The sequence below is a fragment of the Giraffa tippelskirchi genome, chromosome 11, assembly GCF_054371585.1.
Source record: "Giraffa tippelskirchi isolate mGirTip1 chromosome 11, T2T-mGirTip1v1.2.pri, whole genome shotgun sequence".
Classification (NCBI taxonomy): Eukaryota; Metazoa; Chordata; class Mammalia; order Artiodactyla; family Giraffidae; genus Giraffa; species Giraffa tippelskirchi.
The window spans coordinates 26,476,124-26,491,852 of NC_137285.1; the positions used below are offsets into that span (position 1 = coordinate 26,476,124).

Below are 15,729 nucleotides of genomic sequence, written 5' to 3' on the forward strand. Positions count from 1 at the left end.
AACTAAGATCCCACATGCCATGCAAGGTAGCCAAAAAAAACTTTTTTACAGAGGGGGAAGGGCAAAAGAATTTGTTGGCTTATGTATAAGGGCAATTCATGGGATGAAGGCTCTGGGCACAGCTGGACCTTGAGTTTGCCCCTGCTGTCTGTCTGTCTTTGTGTATCTCCTGACATTACCAGGCAGTTGTCTCCCTGTGGTCACACCGGGGGACACCTAGCACCTTCAGGCTTATACCTCCCAGATCTCTCTCTCCTGAGGGCAGAGAAGGGGACACCATGGTCCAGCTTCCCTGTGGACCACGGAGTGTTCCCTGTGCCCAAGAAATGGACTGTCCCCAGTCACCAGACTTGAATGACATGCCTCCTGCTGAGTGTATAGCTGGGTCTTGTCCCCTTGAGTGAGGGACTGAGAACATGGTTGTGGTTCCCTAGGAGATGCTGGGCGGGTGCACGTATACACATGTGTACACATGCTCATATGTACTCACAAATGCTGTGCATACCCGTCCCAGAAGGAACAGAGAAAGTCCTGGACTGGGAACTGAGAGCTCCCTTTCTGATGGGGAACCTCAGGCCAGCACTTTCTGGGGGACGCTCACTGCCCACCTGCTCATCAGGGTGTGGTGAGTATGGACCAGGTGGGCTCTAACCAGGTGGGGCCAGGATCCCAGGACAGGACAGGTCAGGCAGAGGGTGAAGGGCAAGGGGATGGTCCATTCTAGTTAAGCAGATGGGGAGCAGGGGGCGGGACATGACCACATGGCTTCTAGGTCAGCATCCACCCACCCTTCCCATCCTCCCCCCAGTGAAGAGCCACACGAGCTTCCTGTCCAGGGAGGACTTGGAGGGAGGGGGCAGGGCCTCAGGGGGACAGAGGCAGGGGCTGTGGATACCGAGTGGACCAGGCTGACCTCAGGCGAGTGAGGCTCAGGAGGACTGGCGGGAAGCCATATGAGGTTTCCTCTGCTCTCTGTTCCCCCAGGGAAGCTCTCTGGGGTACTGGGGGCACACGCAGCTTTCCTGTGTGGACAGACAGAGATGGGAGCCGCCCAGGTAGGGTCCACAGAGAGGAGATGAGTGAGACCCTGCAGTGCCCACCTGGCCCCATGGCCCTGGGCACAGGTAGAGAGGAGGTCAGGGCCCTGGGTGTCCCCAGGAAGGGGGACATCAGGGGACAGAGGTGAGGCAGAGAGTCACATTCCTCGGGCATCCTGCACAGCTGACTGATGCTGGGTACTCCCCTCCACAGACACACAGTTGATGTAGGTTTCTGGCACCTGGGTACCATGGTGACAGTGCCATAGCAACCCCCACCCCTGCAGTCTCCATGCCAATGCAGGTGGAATTAATGAGTTTAGGTTCATTTAGTAACGTAATTGCCCTGGGAAGTCAGAGTCTAAAGCCACTTTGAATGCAGGGCCTTGACCATCCAGGACCCGTCATGACAGGACAGTGAGGAGACAAGGTCACAGGTGGGATCAGGAAGGAGCCGGAGCTCCACGACTCCCATCTGCCATCACTGCTATCTCCATGGCTGTGGGCAGGGGAAGAGGAAGGAGGGACCAGGGCCGAAGGTGTGGGTTACATTTGCATGGTCCCTGTGGCTGGCAGCTTGCACGTTGGGTGGTTCACACTTGGGACATCATCAGGACCATAGCAGCCCCAAGTCCCTCCCAGGCTCCCTCCCCCTTCCTTCCAGGGACCATCTCCTCAATCCTGCCTCCCTCCTCATCTTGTATTTGTTTCTGTTTTAACCCCTTTCATGCATCCTTCACACACAGAAGTGACTGTGGTCACTCTGCACATTTACAGGATATAATCATCCAGCCCTGATCCCCTGTGACTTACTTATTGTATTCAACTCAAGCTTTTGAGCATCTCTGTGTTAAAGGGCCTGTTGAACGTGCATTTTCAAAGCTGTATACAATTATTTGTACCACAATTTATTATCCATTCGATGGCTATTCATTCCACACATTCATTACTTTGTTCTGTGAACAATGCTTCCATGTAGCTTGTCAAGAAGATTAAATTCATCTATCTTATGTATCCATCCATCTTTCTATCTACCTACACTGAGTGCCATGCCTGGCAGACAGAAGGAGCCACAGGGGTGTCATTATTATTCCTCACTGTAGGATCGCGACAGTCCCTGAATTGGGCACTCTGTTAGCCGTGGCATGTGAATACACAGGTACACTCATTCACACTCTCACACTCACCCTCACACAAGCATACACTCCATGGCTACATGTTATCAAAAGACACCATGGATTGATGTGGGGAATGTGTTCCCACCCCCACCAGTGTCATCTCTGACCTGTGACGGCTACACAGGGAAATAGACCCCAAGCAAGTCCAGCCAGGCCCTCTGGGCAGACAGAGGTGCAGGGCTCTGGCCCAGGGGAAGAGGTAGGAAGGCAAAGCTGGGAGAGGTCTTCTAAGTCTAGAGAGAGGTGAGCTTTCCCCAGACCAGAGAGCTGGGATCCACGGGCATGAGGTGTCAGAGGTTTACCAGCTGTGCCCCCCAGGGGAATCCGAGGGCTTCATGGAGACACAACAGCACCCCTCAGCCCACGAGGAATCGGTAGTGAAATGGCTTGCTGACCTCAGCATGGGGCCACAGACTCATTCCCACAAGTCTGGGGGCCGCAGCCAGGTGGTCCAATGACTGCTGAGAACTTACAGATCCAAACACACTACTCCAGAGTGAAGCTGGGCCGAGGCAGCATCTCCTGACCTCCATCCTGCTTCGGTTTCCACTCCAGGAGCCAGAGCCCCTCCCCAAGTTCCCGAGAGGGTCTGGGGGAGGGGGAGGAGACTGAGGATGAGTGATTTGTCTATGAGCGAGCTCATTGCAGGATACTCTCTACAAAGTGTTCTTTTCCTGTTTTCTTCACGGATGTAATCCCACTGCTCAGGGCACCATGGACACGTAGTATGTAGTCAACATACCAGCAGGATGTGGCAGGACTCACAGGTCTCCCCTGGGAGGTGGGGCCCTGCTCGGATGGGGTCCAAGGGCCTGACTCTGGGTTGACCAGTTGACTCATGGAAGGAAGGTCTTCAGTTCTGTTCTAGAATGAGCAGGCAGGAGAAGCCAGCACTGAGATGAACCCAGAAAGAGGGGCTCCCACTGTAACCAAAAGTGAGGTCTAGCTGTTTACTGCGTGAAAGCCAATCAAGAGGCCAGGTTGGTGGAAAGGAAAGTTTGCTTTATTTTGGATGCTAGGGGTGAGGGCAGACTCCTGTCCAAAGGCCGACTGACTTCCACTGACCACCAGTGGGCAAGAGCTTTTCTAGGCTGAGGGAGGGGGCTACATGCAGAAACAGCATGGTCAGCCCTGCCAGTCATCTTGAAATTGGTCATCAGTGGTCTGACCAGCATGGATTGTTTTAAGTGGTTAATCTTCAGTTCCAGGGTCAGTTTGCTCCCATTTCTTGGAGGCCAGTTCTCAGAACTGTGGCAGCGTATGTCATGGCTACAGTCTGGTCATCATGTAGTTAGCTTCTTCCACCTGGTGGGGGTTTCAGAATCTATAAGACAGCTCACAGGAGATGGCTCAGAATATTATCTACAGCCCTTGAGAAGGAACTAAAAGTCCTCTATGTTGCCTAATGACTAGTGTTATTACTTGGTCTCCTTTGATGGTTTTCCTTTGTTTCTGTATTTTCTCACTTCTCTGGTTAAACTTATTCTTTAGCTAAAGTTTTCCACAGACAAAAGGCAGGCAGAGGACGTGGTGGGTGTTGGGGGGAGAAGGACCATAGAGCCCTGCTGTTTCACTGGGAGCAGCAGGACTCGAGATGAGAGAGGGAAAGAGCACTCCTGCTGAAGGAGGCTGTGGTTGTGTCTGTGCTGCTTTAATGAAGATATCTGTCTACTCCCCACAACTCGGTGATGCCAACATGATGACTGTCCCCATTTCACAGACAGGCATACTGAGAGTCTGACCAGTGGCATCATTGCCTCATGTCTCAAGGCTCTGAGGTAGATTCTAGCTCAGGTTTGCCCAACCTCCCAGCCTGTGCTCTTCACATCCTTCTGTCCCAGAGGCGAGTGTCCTGCCGGCACCTCCTGGAGTCCTTGGCATATGGAGACCATGGGGCCTCCTCTCCTGAATCCCAGATTCTTCCCCACCCACTACAGCTGAGGTTCTGGCTTTTCTTTCCTCCCCCTCCCACACCAGCACAGATGCAGACCTGGGGGCAGCAGCTCATGATGTGGGGGGAAGCCGCCTTGGATGGTGCCTGGTCAGGACCTTTCTGACTCGATCTCTGCAGACTCTACATCACCAGCAGGAGATCAGCTTTGGCGGGAATCCTGGGGCAGTAAACTGCAGTAAGCTCACTGCCAGGAAGTAAGGGCACAGCTCCAGCTCCAGGGATGTGGTCCTGAGTGACAGAGCGGATGAAGCTTTATCAGGAGCCCAGTATCCCGAGTCATCAGTCCACAATCCAGTTCTCATGGGCTGAAGACTTAACTTGTCACTCAGGTGTGAAATAGGCAGGGCTTTCAGCCTTTTTTCCACAGCGTGGGCATGATGGATGATGTTCAAATGCACATCACTCTCCCGGGAGCTTAACTAAAGTCTGACAAGCCCAGAGAGTTTGTGCAGAAGGTGAGTGGACATAGGAGTTCTTGAACCCCACACGATGACCTTCAGTGAAGGTCACTCTCATAGAAACTAACAACATTGTAAAAAAAAACCTACCATACAAGAGCCTATAAGCAACTCTTCAGTTAAAATCTAGAAGAAAAAAAAAACATTACTCTCCACCATTGGCTCTGAGCTTTGCCTCCCCACCACCCCTCCACCTCTTTCCTGAATGGTTTTCCTTTAGGGGTTGACCCCCGTATACACCCCCATACCCACCTGTATGTCAGTGACTGTGGTCTAGGGGGACCCTTTACATTTTCCTACCTGTGAATCATATGACTTTGGTCCAGGTAATAAATTAACAGCATCCCTGCTCACAGCATTATTTGGGACACGTGTACCCCAATGTACCCCAATGTTGAAAGAGACACGTGTACCCCAATGTTCATCGCAGCACTGTTTATAATAGCCAGAACACGGAAGCAACCTAGATGTCCATCAGCAGACGAATGGATAAGGAAGCTGTGGTACATATACACAATGGAATATTACTCAGCCATTAAAAAAAATACATTTGAATCGGTTCTACTGAGATGGATGAAACTGGAGCCCATTATACAGAGTGAAGTAAGCCAGAAAGAAAAACAACAATACAGTATACTAATGCATATATATGGAATTTGAAAGATGGCGCATATAGGTAACGATAACCCTATATGCGAGACAGAATAAGAGACACAGATGCATAGAACAATTTTATGGACTCTGAGGGAGAAGGTGAGGGTGGGACGTTCTGGGAGAATAGCATTGAAACATGTATATTATCATATGTGAAACAGAACACCATTCCTTGTTCGATGCATGAGACAAGGGCTCAGGGCCGGGGCAATGGGATGACCCAGAGGGATGGGATGGGGAGGGAGGTGGGTGGGGGGTCCAGGAAGGGGAACACATGTAAACCCATGGCTGATTCATGTCAATGTATGGCAAAAACTATTACAATATTGTAAAGTAATTAGCCCCCAACTAAAATAAATAAATTTATAAAAAAAAAAAGAAAAGAACAGAAAAAAAAAAAAATAAATAAATTAACAGCATCCCTGCTCACAGCATTATTTGGGGTTTGGGCATGTGACCCAATCTGGACCAATCAGAGTCTTATCAGGGCTGTTGCAGGAGCTATTTGGGGAAGTCAGTTGCTTTCTCTGGAGAGCAGGTGATCTTGGAGGTCCTGCAGCATTGATGAGGTCACAGCCGGAGGGGGTCTGGGGGCCATCAGGGGACACTGGGGGACCTGAGGTTGAACCCACACAGAGGAAGGCAGAGCTCAGAGGATAGACAGATGACTTCCTGATGGTATCTTCAGAGACGCCAATGCAGTCACACCTAAGTCCAGGTGAAATACGTAGATTTCTCTATTACATGAGCCAGCACATTCCCTCTAGGTACTGACTAGAGTCAGGGCTTCCGGTGCTTTCCACAGAAAGTGCCCTCTCCACAGCCGTGGACAACTAACCTCAGAGTGGTGAGTAGATGTCACACTGGCTGGAACCCCAACCTCCCCTCACCCCCCAAGACTGCAGATGAGTGTGTGGCTAGTGAGAGCCAAGTGACCAAAAGTCAGTTACTCTAGCAAATCCTTTTATTTGTTAAACACTGAAAAAATTCCGAATCTTGACGCCTCACCATATATAAATATTGCTTGTAAGACTGCACAAAAAGATAATGACACAATGGTGTGTTTTAGAGGTGGGATAAGAACAGCTGAACATGGGACTTGCCTAGTGGCCCAGTGGTTAAGAATCCACCTGCCAATGCAGGAGACATGGGTTCAGTGACTAGTCCAGGAAGATTCCCCATGCCAAGAGAGAACTGAGCCCATGCACCACAGCTCCTGAATCAGCATTCCAGCGCCCCGAGAGCCACAACTAATGAGCCCTTGAGCTGCAACTGCTAAAGTCTGTGTGCCCCAGAACCTGTGCTCTGCAACAAGAGAAGCCACCGCAGAGAAGCCCGTGAACCACAACGAGGAGTAGTCCCCGCTCACTGAAACTAGAGAAAGCCCGAGCAAAGCCATAAAGACCCAGTGCAGCCAAATAAATACACAAACAATTTTTAAGAATGAACAGAACCAGTTCTACTAGAAGAGTCTGACGCTGCCATGAGCTGTGTCCTGCTTCAGCCATCCTTGTCCCCCGCTTCCCTGTGGGAGAACCCTGACTTGACTACTATGTGTTTCCATGTGTTCCTCCTTGGGTTTATCCTGCCTGGGACTCTCTGTGCTTTCTGGACTTGGTTGACTATTTCCTTTCCCATCTTAGGAAAGTTTTCAACTATTATCTCTTCAAATATTTTCTCAGGTCCTTTCTCGCTCTCTCTTCTCCTTCTGGGACCCCTATAATGCCAATGTCCGTGTGTTTCATATTGTCCCAGAGATTTCTTAGGCTGTCTTCATTTTTTTTTTCATCCTTTTCTATATTCTGTTCTGAGGCAGTGATTTCTACTATTCTGTCCTCCAGGTCATTGATCCATTCCTCTGCCTCAGTTACTCTGCTATTGATTCCTTCTACTGTATTATTCATCTTTGTTCTTTAGTTCTTGTAGGTCTTGGGCAAACATTTCTTGCATCTTCCCCATTGTTTTCCTGAGATCCTGGATCATCTTCACTATCATTATTCTGATTTCTTTTTTCTGGAAGGTTGCCTGTCTCCACTTCATTTATTTGTTTTTCTGGGGTTTGATCTTGTCCCTTTATCTGGGACATAACTTTCTACTTTTTCATCCTGATTAACTTTCATCATGATTAACCTAGCCTCCTTCTTAGATGCTAAGAGGCTTGTGTAAGCTTCCTGATGGGAAGGACTGGCAATGGGAAACACTGCCTTTTGCTCTGGTGGGCAGGGCCTTGCTTAGTAAAACTTTAATCCAATTATCTGCTGATTGATGGGGTTGTTCAGTTCAGTCACTCAGTTCTGTCCGGCTCTCTGCGACCTCTGCGGCTGCAGCATGCCAGGCTTCCCTGTCCATCACCAACTTCCGTAGCTTGCTCAAACTCGTGTCCATAGAGTCAGTGATGCCATTCAACCATCTCATCCTCTGTCATCCCCTTCTCCTCCCACCTTCAATCTTTCCCAGCATTAGGGTCTTTTCCAATGAGTCAGTTCTTTGCATCAAGTGGCCAAAGTATTGGAGCTTCAGCTTCACCATCAGTCCTTCCAGTGAATATTCAGGACTGATTTCCTTTAGGATGGACTGGTTGGATCTCCTTGCAGTCCAAGGGTCTCTCAAGAACACCACAGTTCAAAAGCATCAATTCTTTGGTGCTCAGCTTTCTTTATGGTCCAACTCTCACATCCGTACATGACTACTGGAAAAACCATAGATTTGAGTATATGGACCTTTGTCAGCAAAGTAATGTCTCTGCTTTTTAATATGCTGTCTAGGTTAATCATAGCTTTTCTTCCAAGGAGCACGCGTCTTTTAATTTCATGGCTGCAGTAGCCCACACCCATTTGTGGCACTTCCCACCAAGGTGTCTAAACCAGCACACCTGGGTTTAATCGGGAGATGAGCCCCGTGGTGCCTGCAGGGGCTTCTTGAGTGGAAACCAGGAGAGTCGTTGGGTGAGCGCATGAAACTGCAGGAACAGCAATTGTTACGTCCTCTTGGAACCTTTGGGTGGTGTTTGGGGGGCCCTGAAGAGCTCTAGTACCACAGTCCTTTATGTCCCAACACAGAAAAGATTTCAGCCAGAGGCAAAGTGATAGATAAGAAGTGATTTACTAGAATAGGAAGCTTGTGAGGCTTACAAGTGGGCAGGTGAGGAGTTGCCTTGACCCAAGAACTTACTGGGCTACAGTTTTATGATCATAGGAAAAGTGGGGAAGAGGAGAAGAACTTTGTCTTTCTTATGCAGACATCATGCTTCCAACATCAGCTCCTCCTCCAGGTTGAGCAGAGTTTTCTTTTCCCTCCATGGTCATGCTAGGTCTGTGTGCAAACGGCATGTCCTAGGGATCATTAACTTGTTGAGCAGGATGTGGGTCTCCTGCCACCATTGTTTTACTGTTTGGGGGGCACGTCTCATGGTTTTGTTGCTAAGCAAGCCTGCTTGCTTGGTTTTGTGTTTAAGCAAACATGCTTTTGGAGTAATCATTAACTTACAAGGGTCTCCCATATTTTTTCTACTTACAGTCCCCTAATGGGATTAACTATTTAATCATCTACTTTATCCCTTTATTTTGTCCCTATCATTCTGGCTTAATCAACACCATGAGCTGCATCATCTAACAAAGGGTCATTCAGACAGGGGTCTGCTCCCCTCCCCAGACAGGGGAGCATGGAGTTCACTCCTAGTGAGTGCATCCTTGTGCTCATTTCTTCCCTGTGAACATGGAAGTTATATTCACCTATATTACGCTTTAAATAGAGCTTGAAATGTGCCCAATTGAGGAAATATTTACACATGATCAAGGAAATGTGACAGAAAAAAAGGTTCAACTGCAGGAAATGGCCCTGTTCTTGGAAGGAACCCAGATGGGAGTGCAGGCCTTGCGTGATGAGGCCATTGCAGAGACTTCATACTGCACTGTTCCCTTCCCTGCCTCTGGAGCCATGTCCTCAGGATGTGTTTCCTTTCTCTGTGTAGAATCTCTGCTGAGCCATCAAAGAGAGAAAGGGTTGTGGGAGACGTGGCCACAGATCCTTCCTGAAATGCCCCCCATTCCCCTGAATGCCCAGAAGGTGTGCAGTGACCCTGAGGACTGAACACAGGCTGGGCACGTGTCCTCTCAGATGCTCCACACGTGAGGGCGAGGGGCGATGATGGGGATGGGCCCAGAGGCTGCTCCACATCCTGTTCCTTCTCGAGGAGGAAGCTTTCCCCTCTGCCTGTGCCCAGTAATGGAGTCTGCACAAAACCCTACATCCTCTCCAAGACATGTCAGGTGTCATGGAACCATAGCTTCCCACTGTGCTTGCTCGTGACACCAAACACCTAGTTTATGCCCACGGAATTGTCCACTTCTGGTAGTAAGCTGACCAGCACATCCTCTCTGTGTCTAAAGGACATGGGGCAGCTCTTATTGGTACTGAAACTGATTGGTGTCATTTCTGGGGGCTCCAAAGAGCTCCAGTGCCATAGTCCTTTATGTCTTAGCACAGGAAAGAATTCAGCAAGAGGAAAAATGATAGATAAGAAGTGATTTATTGGAATAGGATGATCGTGAGGCTTACAAGTAGGTGGGCAAGAGAAGTCATGCCCAAGAACTTACTGGGCTACAGTTTTAGAATCAAAGGAAAAGTGAGAAGGGGGCAAAAATTTCTTTGTCTCTCTTGAGATTTCATGCTTCCATTATCAGCTCCTCTTCCAGTTTGGGCATGGGAGTTTTCTTGTCCCTACATGGTAAATTAAGGTCCACAAACAATTATTTTTCATGTATGCAGAGAGCATGTCTTAGGGATGGGATCATCAACTTACTGAGCTTATTGGGCAGGATATGGGTTTCATACCACCATTGTTTTATTGTTTTGGGGTATATCTTATGCTTCTACTGCATGATTTTGTTGCTAATCAAGCCTGCTTGGTTTTGTGTTTAAGCAAACCTGCTTTCTTGAGTAATTATTAACAGGGGTCTCCCACATTTTTTCTACTTACAATCCCCTAGGGGGGTTAACTATTTAATCACCTACTTTGTCCCTTTACTCTGTCCTCATCAGTACCACAGTCAGAAGAGATGCAAAGGTGAATGAGACCTGAGATGCCTCCAGCAGGGATGGAGGCAGGATCAAGATTATGCGCAGGTCTCCCAGGACCCCAGGGGCAGCTGCTGTGGATTGACCTGGCTAGAGAGGGTTACCAAGTCTGAGCTCGTACTCCTTGCCATACGACAGGCCAATAATTGAGAGATGAGGTATTGGGACAAGGAATAGTGACTTCATTGGGAAAGCCAGCTAACAGACGGAGAAGGTGGGCTTGTGCCCCAAAGAACCATTTTGCCTGAGTTAGAATTCATGCTCCTTTTATACTAAAAGTGGAGGAAATAAGGTCAAAAACTTCATGGTTCCCATCAGCCCCCGGATGGGATGTGTTAACTACACCCTCCCAGCAGTCATTCACAGATGGACCTGATCAGGCTATTTCTTGGGAGTCAAACAGAATGCTCATTTCCTGGGAGGTGGGGTGCCCAGAAATGGGCCATTATGTAAAATTTAAACTTATTGGCAACATCCCTTGAGTGATTATCCTGTAACAGAATACAAAGCATTCTTCCCTATTACAGGAGGACAAAAGGAGAGGGAGGAGGTGGTGAGCCTGGACCCCAGGAGGTGACTGGGAGCAGGGACAAGAGAGTGGAGCCATGGAGGGAACTTCTGGGAGGGAGAGCTCCCCACCCCAAACTCAGGGGGTGGGGTGAGATCTAATGCACATTTTATTTTCTATCAACTGATTCAATTTCTCTCTCAGCTCCGAGCAGCAAGGGACACTCACTGGTCCAGCATCCTCTGCATCCTGCTTCTCCCCCTGCATCATGTGACCTCACATGCCCACAGCTCACAGGCAATGGAGCAGGCATGGTCTGTCTCTCTGACCCTAAAGTCACTGATGTACCACTTCCCTCCCCAGGTGGGCAAGGAGGGACTGGACATTGTGGGTCCATTGGGTCTATGAGGACAAGGGGCCAGGGCTCCTAGGGAAAGAGCTAACTCTGGGGCTGGAGCAGGAAACACACAGGTGAGCGGGGAGCCCCTGGTGGTGTCAGAGATGAAGGAAGTGCAAGCACACATGCACACACACACAGGCCCGTGTACATAATCACAGGACAGCACAAATGGTCCACTGGAAAGAGCTCCCATGGCCAAACTGGCAGAATTTGAACAAGGAAAGTAAACTCATATTGCCTTGTAACTCAAAGTGTGAAATAAACACCCATGAATTTATACTGATATTGAGTAAATAAATGGTGGAGGATATTCAGATCTTCAGTGCAGAAAAATCCCAAATAAAGTAAGTAGATCTCCCTTGTCAAGCAGATAAACTTTTAAGTGTGGGCTGAGTCAGTGACTTCCTTCCGAGGAGGACAGTGTGCAAAGGGGGGAATGGTAACTGTACAGGAAAGACCCTCAGACACTCCCTGGCCAGGCGATCAAGATCAACATCAATGGTGATGAGTCGTGCTGATGGAGGTGTTCTGGGTGATGGGATGGGAGGGCACTTCACTTCTGTACACGCATCACCCCAGGGTAATCGTGAGAAAAACACCAGACAAATCCCAGTGTGAGATGTCCCACAAAGCACCTGACCAGCGCTCCTTGAAACTATCCAGGTCATCAAAACTGTCCAGGTAATCAAAACAAGGAAAGGGAGAAACTCTCAGCCAAAATAAACCTAGGAGACACAACACTTAAATGAAGTGTGGTCCCTGGAAGGGATCTGGGAACAGAAAAGGGACATTTGGGGAAAATGAGGAAGCCTGATGAAGTGTGGAATTCAGTTAAAAGTGTATCCATATTGAGTCAACTATACTCCAATAAAAAACTATTTTAAAAATTAATAAAAATATCAGTTGCACCAAAAAATGCATTAATGTTTATTCGTTGATGGTGACAAATGTACAATGTCAATAATTGCAGAAGTGGGCTTGCAGTAGATGGAAACCATCTGTACTATCTTTGCAATAATTCTGTAAATCCAGAAGTGTTCTAAAATGTAAAGTGTATTAAAATTATATGAATACATACGCAGTGGGCACTGGGGTTGTGAAAAAAATGGTGCAGATCCATGACCCTTGAAGTTCATTTCCAGCGTGAAGCTGTATGTTGACATGAGAACCCAAGTCCTGAAAGATCTGCTCATTTCCCCAAGGCAGCCAAAGTGCTCTCAGCCCTTTATACTTTTATGTGTGGTTATGCTTTGTTTACTTCCACCCCAGATGAAGTATGTGATGCTTGAAAGCATGGAGTATAAAAAGGGATTCAGTAGGGGGAGTTTCTTCTTTGTTACTTTGGCCACAAAGCCTCCTGATGGCCTCACTGGAGACAGTCAGGAATGTAAACAAGTTTATACATATATATGGATGTATGTCTATAGGGCTTCCCTGGTGACTCAGATGGTAAAGAATCCACCTGCAATGCAGGAGACCCAGGTTCAATCCCTGAGCCATGAAGATTCCCCTAGAGAAGAGAATGGCAACTCACTCCAGTATCCTTGCCAGGAGGATCCCAAGGACAGAAAAGCCTAGTGGGCTACAGTTGATGGCATAGCAAAGATTTGGACATGATTTGAGTGACTAATACACATAGACGTGTATCTACACATACAGTTTGTCCACAAATGGTAACTCACATATATATTTGTATACTATACAACCTTCCTTTCCTCAATGAAAAACAAATCTCAAAGATTCTTCTGCATCATTAGAACTACCTGGTCATCACTATGGTCCAAGCGTACAGGGCATCCATGGTACAGATGCCCATGATTCACTGAAGTGGTTCCCTCTCTGCAGACATTTATCTCAGTCTTTTGTTACAACAGACAAGCCTGCAGTGAACATCCTGGCACTGACACCCTTGTGTGCATCACAGCACTATTTTTAATGCCTGCTCAGAGAGTTGCAAGAATATTGCATGAACATTTATCTAATGGATCCCTGTTTTTAAACATTTAGATTGCCTCCAATTTTTCCACCATTATAAATAGCATTGCTATGATTATAAATCTTCATACACACCCTGGAATATTTCCCTGGGATGAATTTCTAGAAGGAGGTGCTGAGTAAACAGGTTTTAACCTTAAAGCTGCTTCAAGTTCATTTCACAAGAGCTGAGTCAGGCCTGCTTTGTCTGGTGGTGCAGGCTGCACACTGCTAGGAGGTCTCAGAAAGGGGCAGGAAGGAGCCCCTGGTCCACTCTGCAGGCATCCAAGTGTCCTCTGGAGCAGAGAGCTTTTTCTCATCTGCACAAAGCCACTGCAGATGCTAGCAGGGCTCTAGCTGAATTGTCAGAGGCAGAGTCTGAGGTAAGAGGAGCCCTCTGATTGAAAGTACCCGCCTGGGCGCCAGAGCCCCAGGGAGTGGGGTCAGTGCCAGCAACTGTTCGGTCTCATTCAGGTGACCCTGTGCATTACCTGGGGTGAGGGGCAGGGCGATTTCCCTTCTGTCAACAGCCCTTGGCCTGTTACCAGCAGCAGGCACAGAGTCTCCCACTGGTCACCAGCTGAGTGATGCTTCTCTGGGTGCTGAGGGCTTGCCCAGTCCCCATAAATCACCCCACGTGGACTGTCCATGTCCTGTGGTCCTGAAAGCCTGTGGACCCCAGAATGGAGGGCAGGGCCTAGGCAGCAGAAGGATGGTGCTGGGGGCAGTGGGGAAGTCCCTGCCCCTGACAAGGGGGTTGGATGGATGGGGCTGGGGGTACTGCCGAGCTGTGGGGCCCCTGGTCATGCCCAGCACAGGGTGAGGTGTTCCCTGTGGAAGGGAAGACACAGGAGTGAGGGAGATGCAGACAGACACTGTCCTTGTGAAAACCCAGTCCCTGGGCTGGGGAGCCACTTCTGTCCCCAGGAGCCTGCCAAGGGTCACTCAGCACCTCTGCCATGAGGGTGAGTGTCTCAGCTGAATTCTCCCAAGGTTTTCACAACTACACTTTCTGGTAAAATCCTGGCAGAGAGGCAGCCTCCATCCACAGCAAATAACAGCAGTCACCTAGGAGCAATAACGTGGATCTAAGTGGATAAAAATACACTTAGTGTAACCTCTTCTATGACGATGGTCCAGACAGGTTTGCCGGGTCTGAATGGAAGCGGCCCCTCCAGGCAACCCTGTGATGGGAGAATCAGGACCATCTTCACCGCAGAGGAAGCAGCGGGAGTCTGGGAGCTTTCAGCTGCCTTTGATTGCAGAGTTAATGCACTGACCTTGTGCGATTTCAAACCCCTGCTTGGTGCAAAAGCGGCTCTTCTGAGATGATGGGCTTTTAATGATCACCCTTAACCTTGTCAGCTCTATGACTAAATCTATGACAGAGAGAAACAGAGAGAGGGAGAGAGAAGAAATGGCATCAGGACTGTCTTCTGGGAGGTGCAGGGCAGCCCTGCCAGGACCCTAGTCTCTAGTCCTGTGAGGTGGGGTCTGGGCAGGGGGGAGATTTGGCGTTTTCCTTTCTCCTTTGCAAAGAGACGAGGAACCAGAGCCGGAGGATGGGGGCAGAGAGAGGAAGAGAAGCGTCTTATGCCTGCTCCAGTGTCGGGAAGCACTGATCCCAATGGGCACGCCCACAGGTACCCCTGATGGTGTCAGAGCCGATCAGGGAGAGAGCAGGGCAGCTGGGCAGCTAGAGGGGTGGTGCTCACGACACAGTCAGCTGCCACCATCTCCCCACCCTCCTCGCCCTGTGGCTTTGAGCTCACCCGGCCCCTGACAATTGTTAGTGCCGAAATAACATAAATGAGTCTCTAAATGTGGTGAACAGGTACTTCCCCAAGTCCCCTAAGTGCCCAGCCTTCTGCCAGGCTCCCCCATAGATCCCTCAGGACCCGGTGACTAGGGGTTTAATGCCTGGCAAGACTGAGTCAGGGAGGGATGGGCGAGGGACACTCTGAGTCCCCAGGGAAAGCTACTCCCCAGCCCCAGAACAGCGTTTCCACAACAGAATCACCAGGAGGTGGCCTGACATTCCAGTTCTTCGAGAGTAGTTTCCAAATATGTAAATATTACTTCAGATTTTTATATACATTTTTTTTTTTTGGCCAAACTATAACGCATGCAGAATTTTAGCTCCCCAACCAGGGGTGAAACCCACGCCCCACCCCACCCGCCTGCCTAGCAGTGGAAGGCAGAGTTGTAACCACTGGACCATCAGGACGTCCCCAGATTTAAAAAAAAAAAAAAAAAGACCTCCGTAGATCAAACTTGACCCATTCTGACTGAATGCAGACCATATAGGCAGCAGGGAGAGCTTTTTGGTCCAAAACCCACCTATGTTTACACCCTCTAAATTCTGCAAAGCTTCAGGTCCCCTAAACCCACCAATTTTCATTTATTTACATGGGGATTCAGACTTGGAAGCCCAGTGGAGCCAGGGCATTTGGGGACATTGCCCAGGGGGTGCTCAGGTGGGTTTTCTCT

At 49.0% G+C, this 15,729-nt stretch overlaps 1 long non-coding RNA gene across 1 annotated transcript; it reads right to left on the reverse strand.

Moving 5' to 3' along the window:
* Window positions 1-3,196: 3,196 nt before the first annotated feature.
* On the reverse strand, window positions 3,197-5,804 carry LOC145527313 (uncharacterized). Its single transcript, XR_014069658.1, has 4 exons — window positions 5,700-5,804; window positions 4,928-4,973; window positions 4,206-4,397; window positions 3,197-3,520 (listed from the first exon to the last, which is right to left on the reverse strand). It is a non-coding gene; the product is annotated as an uncharacterized LOC145527313 (long non-coding RNA).
* Between the last annotated feature and the right edge of the window lie 9,925 nt (window positions 5,805-15,729).